Raw genomic sequence first — 14,807 nt, 5'->3', positions numbered from 1 at the left:
CTGTGGCTCACTCGGGAGAGTGCAGTGCTAATAACACCAAGGCCCGGGGTTCGGATCCCACATAGGGATGGCTGGTTTGCTCACTGGCTGAGCGTGGTGCTGACAACACCAAGTCAAGGGTTAAGATCCCCTTACCGGTCATCTTTAAAAAAAAAAAAAAATACAGATGTTAGCCTTTGCACTATGTATTTTTGACTGCATTTAATTTGTCCTTCTTTTTACCACATGATTCTTTTTTGTCTTTCTAGTGTATTATTTAGCTAATATTATTATTCGCTTATTTTGTGTTTTAAATGACTGATTTTTAATCTTTCATATTTTATGTTATTTATTCTTAGTGTTTATTCTGCTTCTTAACCTTTTTTCTTCTACTTTATCTTACTGTCATGATAATGAGATAATTTTGGTTTTGAAAAGCTCTCTTTACTACTTTTATTTATTTCCATCTAATGTTTTACCTGGCTTTGACCAAAACTATGGAATGGGACAGAGAAGTGGAGCCACACATGGGAGGATTGTAGAGAGGGCCCTTGGCCAAACACAAGAAGAGGGAACCTTTTTCCTTGAAGAGGCCTTTTCAGCAATTCCCAACTTATTCACACATTTTTTTCAAAGTTGGATTTCCTCTCACCAAACCGTTTGACTTTGTTATGCAGTAGATTCTCAGGCCTAGGAAATAATATTGACATCTCCCATTGACATATCTGAACCACTGGCATTTCCTGCAGCATCTTGCTTCATGGTCAGGCTGGGTGGGGTGGGAGGTAAAGGGGGAGGACACTGGGAAGGAAGTCCACAGAGCAGTGGGAGGAAGGTTTGGTGGGACTGGAACAGTCATATCTGGCAATTAGTTAAGGAAGAAATCATGTCTGTAACCCTTCAGCTAACTGTACAGTGAGACTGTGAATTCGTTCATAATTAAAGCTGGCAAGAGAGTTCTTATAGGAGGCAATGACATAGAGTGAAAACCAAAAGCCTAAGCCAGCACAGGAGCTTATGTAATGAGTCCTGTGCCACTGCACACCTCATGCAGAATGATAAAGACAAGACGATCCTGCTGAGGCCTGTTGGGTAACCCAGGTTGTCCCCACCCTGAGTAAGGGTTTCTTCTAAATGGCAGAATCAACCCCAGCATCCCCTTTGGGGGAAGACAGGTCCTCTCCAAAAAATGATAGGAGATGGTCCCCAGCCCAGCAGCAGAGGGAGCTGTCATCCATGGCTGGGTCTTGACAAACAGCCCGGGCTTCGAGCTGAAAATAGATGAATGGATTCTGTAAACCAGATTACCCAGCTCTATAACATTCCCTGTTGTCATTCCCCCCAGATACCTCCCAAGGCCGTAGTAAAATACTATGAAATGTTTCGTCTGTGACTTGTGCTATTGAAGCTGTGTTTCTGTAAGTAGGTCTGTAGATGTGTTCTTGAGGAAATGAGTGTTCCATGAGAACGTTTACATTTTGTGTTTTTGTTTTGAAGATTATCCTAAAGAAATAAAATTAAAATACACTACCACATTATTTCAGTGCTTAAGGCTGAGTTTGGTGCCAACTGGAGAACAAATAAAACCATGGCATGTTAGGGGAATACAGATTTTGCAGTAAGTTTGAATAGAGAAAGATGGTGAAAAATTGATCAGTTTCCTGGCCTGAAGGTAGTACAGGCATCCTCGGTTCAAAAAACCCTCTGTCATAACAGTGGCATATCACGTCGAGAGTAGAGTTATTGTGAGACATGAAAACTTGAATTTCTGTTCAATAGCAGGAAAAAAAAAATAAGGTAATTTTTATTCAAAAGTATATTTAATGTTTGCCTTCACTATTGTTTTTCATTATAATGTATTTATTGGGATGCACTATTAAATTTAATCAGTCCCTCAAACTAATAGGTCTGTATTTAAAACAAGTTTATTACCAAAAAGGGTAAATTCTATGATGACATGACTCAGGTGAGGATCCTAATATTGTTCAAAGTCAAAAGAATCAAGTGAACAGAAAGTGAAGCATAAAATATGCAAATAGTAAGTCTATTAAGCTCAACATCAGCCATTTAGTTCCAGCAAAACATCATCCATCACATTGATGTTTTAAATTTGAACTCTAGTGGTTTTGTAGGTTTGTTTTTAACTTGTAGCTTTGTTGAGTTTTAAAGTAATTTAAAAGCTATATGTGTTGGAAATTTATACCTAGTTTTATCTTTGTTCATTTTAAAGTAACATAATAAAAATAATGTAGGTCAGCGGTAAGAGTTTATGGAATTGTTTTTAAGTTATCCAAACATTATTCAAGCTTAGGGAATCTGTTATAGAGAATTAATGGCAGGTTCTTATGGTCTCTTTCTGACCAAGGTTAAAGGGGTCATAGCATCTGATGCTAGGGTTGGGATGAAAGAGGCAATTTATGAGAGACAAGGGAAGAAATCAGGGATGAATTAGATATTTGTGGACTAATTCATCCTCTCCATGTGCCTAATTTCTTCTCAGTCACATTTTGGTGAATTTTATTTTATTAAAGAAGGTGATTGTTTCCTTAAGTCTTATAGGACATCTGAGTTCTAAGAAAATAGGAGAGAGTTCTAAGTGTTGACACAACTGAATAGAGTAAAGGTGGATATTGGGATAAACGTAGAAAACTAGAAATTTAGGTTTATGGCGATGAGATGAAAAGTTATGTGCATCTGGAACAAATGTGTGTGTGTGTGTGTGTGTGTGTGTGTGTGTGTATTCATGGTGAAGGTCCCAAGACATTTGCCCACCGGTGTTTGTGAGCTGGTGGGTGAGCTGTCTGGCTGAGTGGCATCACCCATGCCCCAGATCTCTTTCTCCAGAAGGGTTTGGCTGAGGGTGTGCCTGGGTTCTTTCTGATGTAAGTCCAGATGTATTCTGGGGTTTTCCTGAGGGTTGGCAACAAGCTCGCACAACTGCTTTTCAGAATGGTTTCTTTCCTTTGCAATCAAGTGTTGTCATGACCACAGTGCTAGTGGGAGTCCTGCAATCCTTCTGCCACATCTTCCACCATTTATTTCAGTCTGTATGTTGGTTGTTTGAACATGTATGGCATGGAGGACTGGGTTTTGGTCAGGGTTTATCTGGGAAGGGTGAAAGACAAAGTGAATCCACATGACAGATTTTATGGGAGAGAGAATGCCAGGGATTAATGGCATTTGTGGTTATATGGGTCCTCAGGAAGCCACTTTCCAAGTTTATGAATGAGTGGATATTATATTTATGTAGAAGAAGAGCATTTGCTCTCTTCAGTGCTTGGTGCTGATCAGTGAACGTCACGGTGTGCCACAGGATGTCTGACTGATGCTGTGAGCTGCCTGTAGTTCCTCTGTGTACAGGTCAGCTGCTGGGTGGTAGTTCCCTGATACGTATACAGAAACATACCACAGATGATGTGAAATGGACTCTTGTGGATGCAGTAATTGGGTGATAGTACAGGTTTGGTGTTATTTCAATGGGCAGCAGCAGTAGTACAGGTCTAGGACCTGTTCAATGCATTCTCTCTGACCCTAACTGCGAGTGATGGGTGGAAAATGGGTGAATTGGAAAATGGAGAGGCTTTGAATAGTATGTTCTAGAATAAGAATACAAATTGGGATCTGAGGTTTTCCTATTTTATGTTTTTATGACGACCTGCAGTTTTGTTACTTGTAATAGTCTGTAATGACATATTATAGCATTTATTTGATTAATGCCTGTCATGTATTCTGTATATTAAGCTATATAAGGCCAGGGATTGTATCTACTTTTTCTTACCCGTGGATCCCAATGTCTACTACAGCTTCTGAGACAGTGGGTTTTCAACAAATTCTTTAAGACTGACTGACTGACTACTCGTCCTGGTTATAAGTAATCTCATAGTAATCTATTGCTGCATAACAAATTACCTTAATATTTAGCAGCTTAAAACAACACACATTTATTACCTCACAGTTTATGTGGGTCAGGAATTTGGGAGTGGTTTAGCTGGGTGGTTGTGGCTTAGCTGGGTGGTTCTGGCTCAGGTCTCCTGATGAGATTGTAGCTAAGATATTAGTCAGGCTGCAGCCAGCTGAAGGCTTGACTAGGGTTGGAGGATACATTTTTTAGATGGCTCATTCACGTGGCTGTTTGCAGAAGGTTTTGGTTCCTTTGCTGGCAGTGGGCAGGAGGCCTCAGTTTTAACCACATGTGTGTCTCCATAGGGCTGTTTGAGTATCCTTCTGTGGGATAAGTGGGGGAGGAGGAGGAGAGAATAGAAGGAAGCAGCAACATCTTTTAAAAAAATAGGCTCCTTTTCCTCCACTTTTAAAATTGAGATATAATTTTCACACCATAAAATTTACCCTTTTAAAATGTACAATTCAGTGTTTTAGGATATTCATAAGATTGTGCAACCATCACCACTGTCTAATTCTAGAATACTTTCATTACACCCAAAAGAAATCCCATACTATTAGTAGTCACTTCCTATTCCTCCTGTACCTCCTGAACCTGGCAACCACTGTCGTGCTCTTTCACCTGCCCGTAATCCTGCCAACTGGGCTAATTGTAGTGCTAGGCTAATGTCGGAATCCTGCCAATGACTCCAATTGTCGTGCTAGAATAATGTCAGCATCCTGCACCGACTGGGCCAATTGTCGAGCTAAGGCTGGGTCTGGAGCTCACAGACCCCTCAAGCTCATTCACAGACTGGGTCACAAACCCTTCACATGCCAGGCTGGGTCCCCAGACCCCTCACACACAGATCTAGCTAGGTAACTGGCAAACAGGTCCTTGGAAGCTGGAGGTTGGAAAGCATGGCTGTGCAGCAGGTGCCAGCCAAACTGGGGTGCTGCCCATGTGTACTAACTCCACCCACACACAATTTGTTTACTGAACCACCCCTAACCGGCCCTGAGGCGAGGTGATCCTTATTAAATTATTCTGTTTTCCCAACAACGACTAATCTACTTTCTTTCACTACTGATTTGCCTATTCTGGACATTTCATATAAATGGAGTTATACAATATGTGGCTTTTTTGTCTGGCTCCTTTCACTTAGTATGTTTTCAAGGTTCATCCATGTTGCAGCATGTACAGTACTTAATTACTTTTTATGTCCAACCAATATTCCTTGTATGAATTGATCACATTTTATCTATCCATTTTGTCAGTTGTGAACATTTGGGTTGTTTCCACTTTTTGGATCTTATGAGTAATACTACTATGAGCATTAGTGTACAAGTTTTTGTGTGGACATATATCTTCAACTATCAAACTGTTTTCCAAAGTGACTGCACAATTTACATTCTGACCTGCAATGCATGAAGGTTTCAATTTCTCCACATCTTTTTCAACGCTTGCTATTGTCTTTTTTTTATTATAGCCATCCTAGTGGAAAGCAGTGTTCCACTGTCATTTTATTTTTATTTTTATTTTATTTTTTATTTTTTTTCCCTTTTTTGTCGTTTTTACTGACCGGTAATGGGATCGCAACCCTCAGTGTCACATCTGTACCGGGGACCAGCAATGGGATCGCAACCCTCGGTGTTGCGCCCGCACCGTGCTCAACCAGTGAGCGGGAACTGGTCTCCACATGGGATCTGAACCCTCGGCGGGAGCGCCGATGCGCTCCCAAGCAGCGCACTCTCCAGTGCGCCACTGGGCTGGCCCTCCACTGTCATTTTAATTTGTATTTCTATTTTCCTAATGAGTAATAATGCTGAGCATCTTTTCATGTGTGTATTGGCCACATTTGTATATCTTCTTTGGAGAAATGTCTATTCAGATCGTTTGCCTATTTTTAAATTGATTTATTTCTCTTTCTATTATTTAGTTGTAAATGTTGTTTATATAATCTAGGTACAAGTCTATTATCTATTATATGATTTACAAATATTGTGTCTTTTCACTTTCTTGATAGTATCCTCTGAAGCACAAATTTAAAAATTTTGATCAAATCTAATTTATTTTTTCTTTTGTTGCTCATGTTTTTGATGTCATATCTAAGAATTCTTTGCCAATCTAAGGTCATTCAGATTTATCCCTGTTTTCTTCTGAAAGTTTTATAGATTTTGCTCTTACATTTAGGTCTTTGGTACATTTTGAGTTAATTTTTGTATATGGTGTGAGGTAGGGGCCCAACTTTATTCCTTTGTATGTGGCTATCCAGTTGTCTTAGCACAATTTATTGAAAAGACTATTCTTTCTCCATATAATTGTCTGGTGCCCCTGTTCAAAGCCAACTGACCCATAACTATATGGGTTCATTTCCAGACTTTTAATTCTATTTCATTGACTTAAATGTCTATCCTTATGCCAGTACCATTCAGTCTTGGTATAAACTATAGCTTTGTAGTAATTTTTGAAATTAGAGTAGGTGAGTCCTCCAACTTTGTTCTTCCTTTTCAAAAAGTTTTTGGCTTTTTTAGGTCCCTTGCATTTCTATACGAATTTTAGGATCAGATTATCAATTTCTGCAAAAATAGCCATGTTGGATTTTGATAAGGATTGAATTGAATCTGTAGATTAATTTGGAGAGTACTGCTATCTTAACAAATATTAAGACTTCCAATGAATAAACATGGTATGTTTCCCCATTTATTTAGGTATACTTTAATTTCCTTCAGTGATGTTTTATAGTTTTTAGAGTACAAATCTTGTTCTTCTTTTGTAAATTTATTCCTAAGTATTATATTCTTTTTGGTGTGATTATAAATGGAATTTTTAAAAAACATTATTTTTGTATTGTTCATTGCTATTGCATAAAACACAATTGATTTCTGTATATTGATTTTATATCCTGCAACCTTGCTGAAATCTTTTATTAGCTCTGGTAGTCTTTTTGTGCCATGCCTTTTATGATGTAGCCTTGGATATTACACAATATCACTTCTGCTATATTCTATTCATTAGAAGTGATCACTAAGTCCAGTGCACACTTAAGAGGAAGGGATTTAGGCACCACTTCTTGAATTAGGAGTGTCAAAGACTTTATGGACATATTGTAAAACTATGTGTGACATGATACCAAATTGCTATTCCAGCTCTTATTCCTAATATTTCCTGGAGTTTCATCTTAGTCCTACTCCAGAAGGTAAGGGTTGTTGGGGTTGGTGAGGGAGTGAAGCAGCATTCTCATACAAGCAGCACGGAAAGGCTTCTTACTACCAGCTTGAATTAGGGGCAAGACCGATCTGAATCAGGTCTCCCAACCTTATGGAAAATTACTGAATTGTATAAAAAGGACGAACAAAATAAAACAATACAAATCAACCTCTAAAAGTAAAGCTAGTGGGAAGTCCAGGCTTATTCATGGTAGGCATGGACTTTCTACTTATTTATAGATTCCTTTCCTCCTTCCCCATTCTCTCTCTCGCTCTCTTTCTGTCTCTCTGTCTGGAAAAGCACTTAAAATGTTTAAAGGCCACTAGGACAAAGGCTGCCCCTACATCCTTAAACTCATCCTCAGGTCTTCCCAATGACTGCATGCTTCAAGCTTTCCTCTCCCCAGAACTTTGTAGTAGCCTGACTGTATTCCTTAAAGAATGGGGCTGGTATTGTTTCAGCAGCACTGATCCTTGCATGCTTCACCAAATAGCTACGTTATATTGACAGGCAGGCAGAAGTTCCAGTTCTTCCTCAGGTGGTAAACCTTCATCCTGCTCTTCCCAAAGTGATGGGATGATATCTGTGAAAAATGATCTTGTGCTGGTGCGTACTGTAGGAATGTAGGGACCCCGTGGGCGCCTGAACAAAGGACACACCCTGGCAATATGGCGCCCTTCCTGGTTCTTCTCCACAGTAAACAAGCCCGTCGGTGCCAAAACCCAAGCCCACCCGCGCCAAACCTCAGCCAGTCACAGGTCAAGGCTCACCTCCTACCCAGCCCCGTCCAATCAGCTACCGCCCCGTCCACCCCCTATCCAACCCCGGAATGCAGCTCCCTATAAATGTACACGCAGTCCTTGAATAAAGCGCAACTTCTCTGGCGAACTGTCAGCTCGAGTACTGTCGCCTTATCAGCTCGGGTCCATCCGCCCTTTCACGTACCACCAGCATTGTCTCAACCTCTTGTGGCTTCCAGTGGCCATGGCTTGGTTCATGTGGCCCTGAAGTTTCTTGGCTTATCTTAGTCTAGATGGCATGCCCATTATGGGGTGAAAGAGCATGTATAGGCATTCTACATGAAAAATTTCAAAATTAAACTTGAAAAACAATCATAATACCTTCAAGATAAAAATATATAATCATAATATTCTTCAGGAATTAGATTTAATATAAAAAGTGCTTCTGATTGCAAGCAATGGTGGGACAATAAATACTATTTAACTATGTTTATTGGCTACAGAATTCCATACGTCAGTAAAATTAATAAACTGAAATGCCCTAGTAACTTACATTTATACCAGGGCACTTCAAAAAATTCATGGAAAGATTTGTATTATCTTTTATTTTCCATGAACTTTTTGAAGTATCTGTGTATATTAAAATGCTTTAATTCCCAGGCTTTCCTCTCATTTGAGCACTTCCTAAAGGCTACATATATCTCACAATCATTCCATCACTTCCTGAGAGTAAGAAAAGCCAGTCCTCTAGACCACTGAACTAAAAAGGAATCTACTGGAGATAATTTAGGATAGCATTTGGTCCTTCATGTTGCTACTCCTGGAGGCTCATAAACTATTCCAAAGACAACAAGCTTCCACAGATTAGAGTGCAGGGCAAGTGAAGTGCTGATGTTCTGACAAGTGCACCTCTGTCTGTTGTCCATGTAGAGAAAAAGACAAAACAAATAAGAGGAAATAATCCAAAGGTGTAATTACTAGTATCAATCTATTTTCAGATTTTTTAAAGTGATAAAAGATATTTGTTTTTCTTACATGCTTTTAACTTTCCCTTCCATTGAATAACACAAAGTAAGTATGCAAACAATTAATTGCTCAAGGCAGTGGTTTTACAGTTTGAGGGGAGGACAGAACCCTTTATAGAAATTACTAGAAACTCTTAATGGGCATTTTTAAATAATGTTTTTTTCCCCAGGTTCTGACATGCCTCCTTAGGAGATGTCAATTCAGGTGAGCCCCCGTTAGTGAATCATTTATTCAGTAAATATCTACTGAGCATCTACTAAATGCCAGGCACTGTCATACAGAGTAGAGATTCAGGGCCGGCCCGGTGGCGCACTGCTACAGTGTGCCGCTTGGGAAGCACGGCGGCGCTCCTGCCGAGGGTTCGGATCCCACATACAGACTGGCCGCTCACTGGCTGAGCGAGGAGCGGGGGCAACGCCGAGGGTTGCGATCCCGCTGCCGGTCCTGGTCCGGTACGGGCGCGACACTGAGGGTTGTGATCCAATGCCGGTCAGGAAAAAAAGACAAAAAGACAGAGTAGAGATTCAATGAACAAAATCAGACAGGGACACTGACCTAAGGGAGATTACAGTCTGGGAAGGTGGGGGAGGGGACGAAACAAACATTGGTCATATAGTCACACAGGTAAACACAGGATTGTAATCTATGATCAGTACTATAGAAGGACAGGTCCTCAGTGATATGAGCGATTTAATCTCAACTGTGGGAAGATGGGTTGGTGGAGGAGGGCTTCCACAAGGAAGAAAGGTGGCAATAGCTCTCCTGGTAAATTTGCAGAACAGCTGAAGACAACACCTGTGTGGTAAAGTGCAAAGAGGAGGGGGAGGTGGTATGCAGCAGAGCTAGAGAGGTTGGAAGGAGCTCAATTTTGAAGAGCCTTCCAGACTGCATTGAGTCTGTATTATTTCAATCCAAGTTGGGTAAAAGGATTAGGAACTACTGCCTAAACAATTTCTTTAAACACTGGATTGACTAAGAGTAAACATTTCCTTTGTGTCTTTTGTTTTGTTACCAGAGGTGAGGGTCTTGGGAGGTCAGATACCTGACCTCAACCTTGTCCCCTTCCAGGTTCTTGACTCTGCCACAGGAAAGAATTCAAGAGGAGATTCAAAGCAGAAAACAAGAACAAGTTTAATGAAAAGAGTAAGGAAAACACACTTCACAGGCAAAGCGCGGGCCAGCTCAAGAGTGAGTGGCGGACCTGCTTTTGTCCTGGATTCCCCCTTTTATAGTTGGCAATCTATACGTATTCATGCTATCTATGAATATTCAACTAAAGGGGTGGCTCCTGGTTATGTAACTCATAGCCTTGCACACGCTCTACTTGTTTTTTTTGGCACCTGTGCAGTGGTCAAATTCCAGCATATACACTGAATATACTCAAAATATACTCAGTGCTCTCTAGTGCCTCCAGTGGAGGGTCATTCAAGTCCAAACTCTTTTTTTTTAATTGCACATGCAGGACCACTGAAATTGATCAAGCCTCCCTCCTGCCATCTCTATCTTCCTCTGTCATGCTTGAACATGCAACAGGCAACAGTTACTCTCTTCTAGCTCAGGGCTCAGAGGAGGGGCCTGAGACCCTGGGGAGTGGTTTGAAATTCAGAGGAGTGGCTTGAGACCCAGACTCAGGGAAACTGAGCACCTCTTATCTCAGTTTCTCCCTTTTATTTTTCTCAATAGCCTTTCCCCTTCTGATGCATTGACTTTTAAGTGCTTAAGCAATTCCTGCATCCCAAGGTTTCTATGGCCAAGCTCATGATATTTCATTCTTTTTCTTTACTTTTTTATTCTAAACAGTCCTGTGGATTTTTCTTGCTTTAGCAGGCCCTCTGTTTTCCCCATGATTTATTTAACTATTGACTCTCCAAATATGTGTGTGTGTATACATATACGTACACACAAACACACACACAGAGGTACTTCAAAAAGTCCATGGAGAAATAGAATTAAAAGATATCATGAGGCTGGCTGGTTAGCTCATCCTGTTACAGTGTGGTGTTACACCACCAATGTCAAGGGTTCAGATTCCTGAACCAGCCACCCACCAAAGGAAAAAAAAAAGATAGTTTGAATTTTTCCATGAATTTTTTGAAGTACCCTCATATACACACACACACACACACACACACACACACTTGTATACACACACACACATGCATATGTGCAAATATATACACAATAATGAATGTACTGTTAAAATAATTAATTGGGAGCCCATTAGGCTGAGATAGCTCCAGTGCCTTGGGTTCCTACGAAAGCAAACTGAAACCCAACTCAATGTGAAGGGTCATATCCTAGGAAAATGAAACTTACTCTCAACCAATCAGAAACTACCAACAACTAACTTCTAACTAGGAACTTTATAGCTACTGTTACACTTTAACCAATCAAATATTTTCTTTTTCTTGCTTCCAATAAATACCTTATAGAAGTTTTCCCCTCCTGCCACCTTGGTGGAGCCCAAACTGCTTGTGGTTTGTCATCACCCGATTGATGAATTGCTGTCTACTCAAATAAACTTCAAAATTTTAATGTGCCTGGGCCGGCCCGGTGGTGCACTGCTACAATGCGCCGCTTGGGAGTGTGGTGGCGCTCCCGCCAAGGGTTCGGATCCCACATACAGACCGGTTCCCGCTCACTGGCTGAGCGAGGTGCGGGCGCAGCACCGAGGTTTGCGATCCCGTTGCTGGCCACGAAAAAAGACAAAAAAGGAAAAAAAAAAAATTTTTAATGTGCCTAAGTTTTACGTTTAACAGCACATACATGTACATACAACACATATTTTACAATTATTTTTAAAAAATGAAGTGTTAATAGTTTTCCCCACATACATAATGTCCTGGATAGAACACTTACCCTAGTAGGGTAGATGGTAAGTTGTCTTTAACCACTACTTTATTACATAAAATGCTTCACATGACTTTTTCTTTTGCACTAATTTTCTCCTTGTAGCCTTTTAAAGATATGTTTAGCTTCATTCTATTTGGACTTAAATGCAAACTTTTTGTGCGTGTGGCTTTTTTGACCTTTGTCTTCCTGTTTCCTTTGCCTTTTTGCCACTGAAATTCAAAGACAGTAAAACATGATTCTCCTTTTCAACACATCTTAGTGCCTTTCAATGTTCATAGTCAGGAAGTCCTGTCTGGTCTACATAAACTCTTTTGGTTAGTCATTGTAAAACCAGGGAGAAGAGGATGGGGCTGGGCCCAGTGGTAAAACATTCAAGTGATGAGAGAAAAAAAGAGGAAGTAGGGAAAGAAAAGCGAGGGAGAAAGGAGGAAAGGCAGGGAAAATATAAATAACTAAGAAAATTGGGAAGAAAGGGGGGTTGAAGAGAGAATCCTCCCAAAGCCAACTTGACTCAGGCCCTTCAAGAAGTCTTAACTAATCCTACACCCACCATGGTCAACTCTTTTATTGTGTTAACTCAGGATAAGTACTTAACCACGTTGAGATTGCTGGAATGTTGCTATGGTGTCCTGTGGTGTTCTACTGCAATGTTATACAAGAATCTGGCCATGGTTTAATTAATTTTGTGTGGAACTTTCCATGCACAAGACTGTTGTTCACAAATGTACTCTGAAGAGGACTCAGGAGTGAAGCCCTAATGGAGGCTCTGGTGAAATTTTCAGTGATTCATACTCCTTTCTGAAGATTTAAATTCTGCGTCAAGATTCTTATTCTGCTATAGTGAAACCTCTCTGTGATAATCCACTACTGGGATTCACAACACAATACCCCAAAGTATGGAACCTTGGCATAATGAGTACTTCGAACTGAAGGAAATTGGAAAGGCTTCAAAGGCAAGGTCTTTCTGACCTTCTCCCATCCTCCTGTCTCACACTCCTCTTTATCCCCCATAAGCAAGTCATAGAAACCAGAATTTCTCTTCCTCCAGGTGGGTCATAGAAACTAGAACTCCTCTTCCCCAAAGCAAACCATAAAACCTAGAAAGGCTACTCTTTCCCTGCTCCCTTGAAGACCCTCATTCTAGAGAGGTCCTACCTTATACCTGGGAGGAAGAAACGTTACAGAAAGACCAAGAAGCATCTGAACAGCCTTGCCAGGTTCTCTCCCTCAGTCTATTACCATTAGATCCTACCCCATTGTCCAATCACATTTCTACATGACTTTCCATTCTGCATCAAACCTAAGCATAAATATAGACAGTTTTACTTGGGTCTCTGAGTCTTCATTTCTGAAGGCTCCTGTGTCATGTAAAACTTTGATTAAGTAATTTTTTGTGCTTTTCTCTTAACCTATTTTTTGTTATAGGAATATAGGTTGTGACCCTCATGATGGGTAAGGAAAGGTATCACACCTTTCTGTCCCTACGCCAGTCACATAAGAGTTTACCACATAATTTTGGAACGGACAGTGACTTCAGATGTCATTAAATTTAACGTCATCTTGGCTTCATCACATTTTGCTCTGGGTGAGTTATTACTCACTTTGTGCCTCAATTTACTCAACTGTGAAACACGGTTAAAATATTACCTACCTCAATAGGGTTTTATGAAAATTACATAATGAAATTTACATAAATGTAAAAGCACTTTGAAGCATGTACGTAGTAATTGCTGAAAAATGTGAGCTATTAACAATTGATAAAGATAAGCCTGTTATTGTTACATTAACTGTTTCTCTATGACCGCAGATCTGTGTGGTGTGGGGAACCCACAACGGTGGGGGGAGGATTTCCTGGAGACTCTTTTCAGGGGTCTGTGAGGTCAAAACTATTTTCTTAATAATACTAAGAAGTTATTTGCCTTTTATATTCTCATTCACTCAAGGAGTTGGAGTGGAATTTTTCAGAGCTACATGAAGTGATAACCTTAATAGATAGAAGCAGCTAGAGAATTTGGTTGTCTTCTATTAAGCCAGACATAAAAAACTTTTCTAAGTTTTTAATTTTAACGTCATAAAATTGTTATTTATTTTTAACATGTAATGTATTAGTTATTTTAAATCAATATTTAAAAACTTTGTTTCAGGGCCTAGCCCGTGGCGCACTCGGGAGAGTGCAGTGCTGGGAGCGCAGCCACACTCCCGCCGCGGGTTCGGATCCTATATAGGGATGGCCGGTGCGCTCACTGGCTGAGCGCGGTGTGGGCGACACCACACCAAGGGTTGCGATCCCCTTACCGGTCACAAAAAAGACAAAAAAATAAAAATAAAAACTTTGTTTCAGTTCTAATACAATAAAATGATACAACAAAAGCTCTTTGAGGTCCTCAATAATCTCTTAAGAGTGTAAAGGGATCCTGACAACAAAGTTTGAGAGCCAGTGCTGTGATGCGAACCGTGACTGAACAAACATGGACGCCTTGTGATGGCCACACTTCATTCTTTCCAGCCTCCGTGCCTTTCTTGTGGTTTTCTCTGCCTGAAGGAACTTCTTCCATTTCTGCCTGCCAAAGTCCTTCCCCTCCTTCAAGAGATCTAAAACTGGTTCTGCTTGAAGCTGGTACAGCTTTCGGGTCCTCGACACCCTCTTCCGCGACGCGGGGCCCTCCAGGGAAGGTCCGAGCCTTCCCGGGACACCTGCCCTTCTCAGTCTTGGGTTAACACTGTGTTCACTGAGACTCTCGAGTTGAATGGCTTTCTCCCGACCACGGCGCTCCTTCCAGCACCAGCCCGGTAAAGCCACCGTATTCCCCGACTAAGAGGCTGCAGTGCCTGGGCTCAGCAGCCGGACGGGGCCGAAGGGTCGCGGGGAGCGGCAACGGATTCAACTAGTGCCCAGAGGGGCGAAGAGCGGCGGGAGAGCCAAAGCGGGTCCCCGCAGTCCTGGCTTCCCGGAAGCGCCCCGCCGAGTAGGGGCGGAGCCACGCGCCTACAGAGGGCGTGGCCTCCAGGCCGCGCGGGAAAGGGGCCGGCGCCGCTTGCGCGCGCACAGTCAGCGGCCGCGCGCAGCACGCTGAGGGCGGGGATGGCGGCGGCGGCGGCGGCGGCGGCGGGGGCGGGGG

Source organism: Galeopterus variegatus, unplaced genomic scaffold (assembly GCF_000696425.1).
Source record: "Galeopterus variegatus unplaced genomic scaffold, G_variegatus-3.0.2 Scaffold1945, whole genome shotgun sequence".
NCBI classification, from domain to species: domain Eukaryota; kingdom Metazoa; phylum Chordata; class Mammalia; order Dermoptera; family Cynocephalidae; genus Galeopterus; species Galeopterus variegatus.
The sequence above is the reverse complement of the archived record's forward strand: the minus strand, read 5'-3'. Positions refer to the sequence as shown.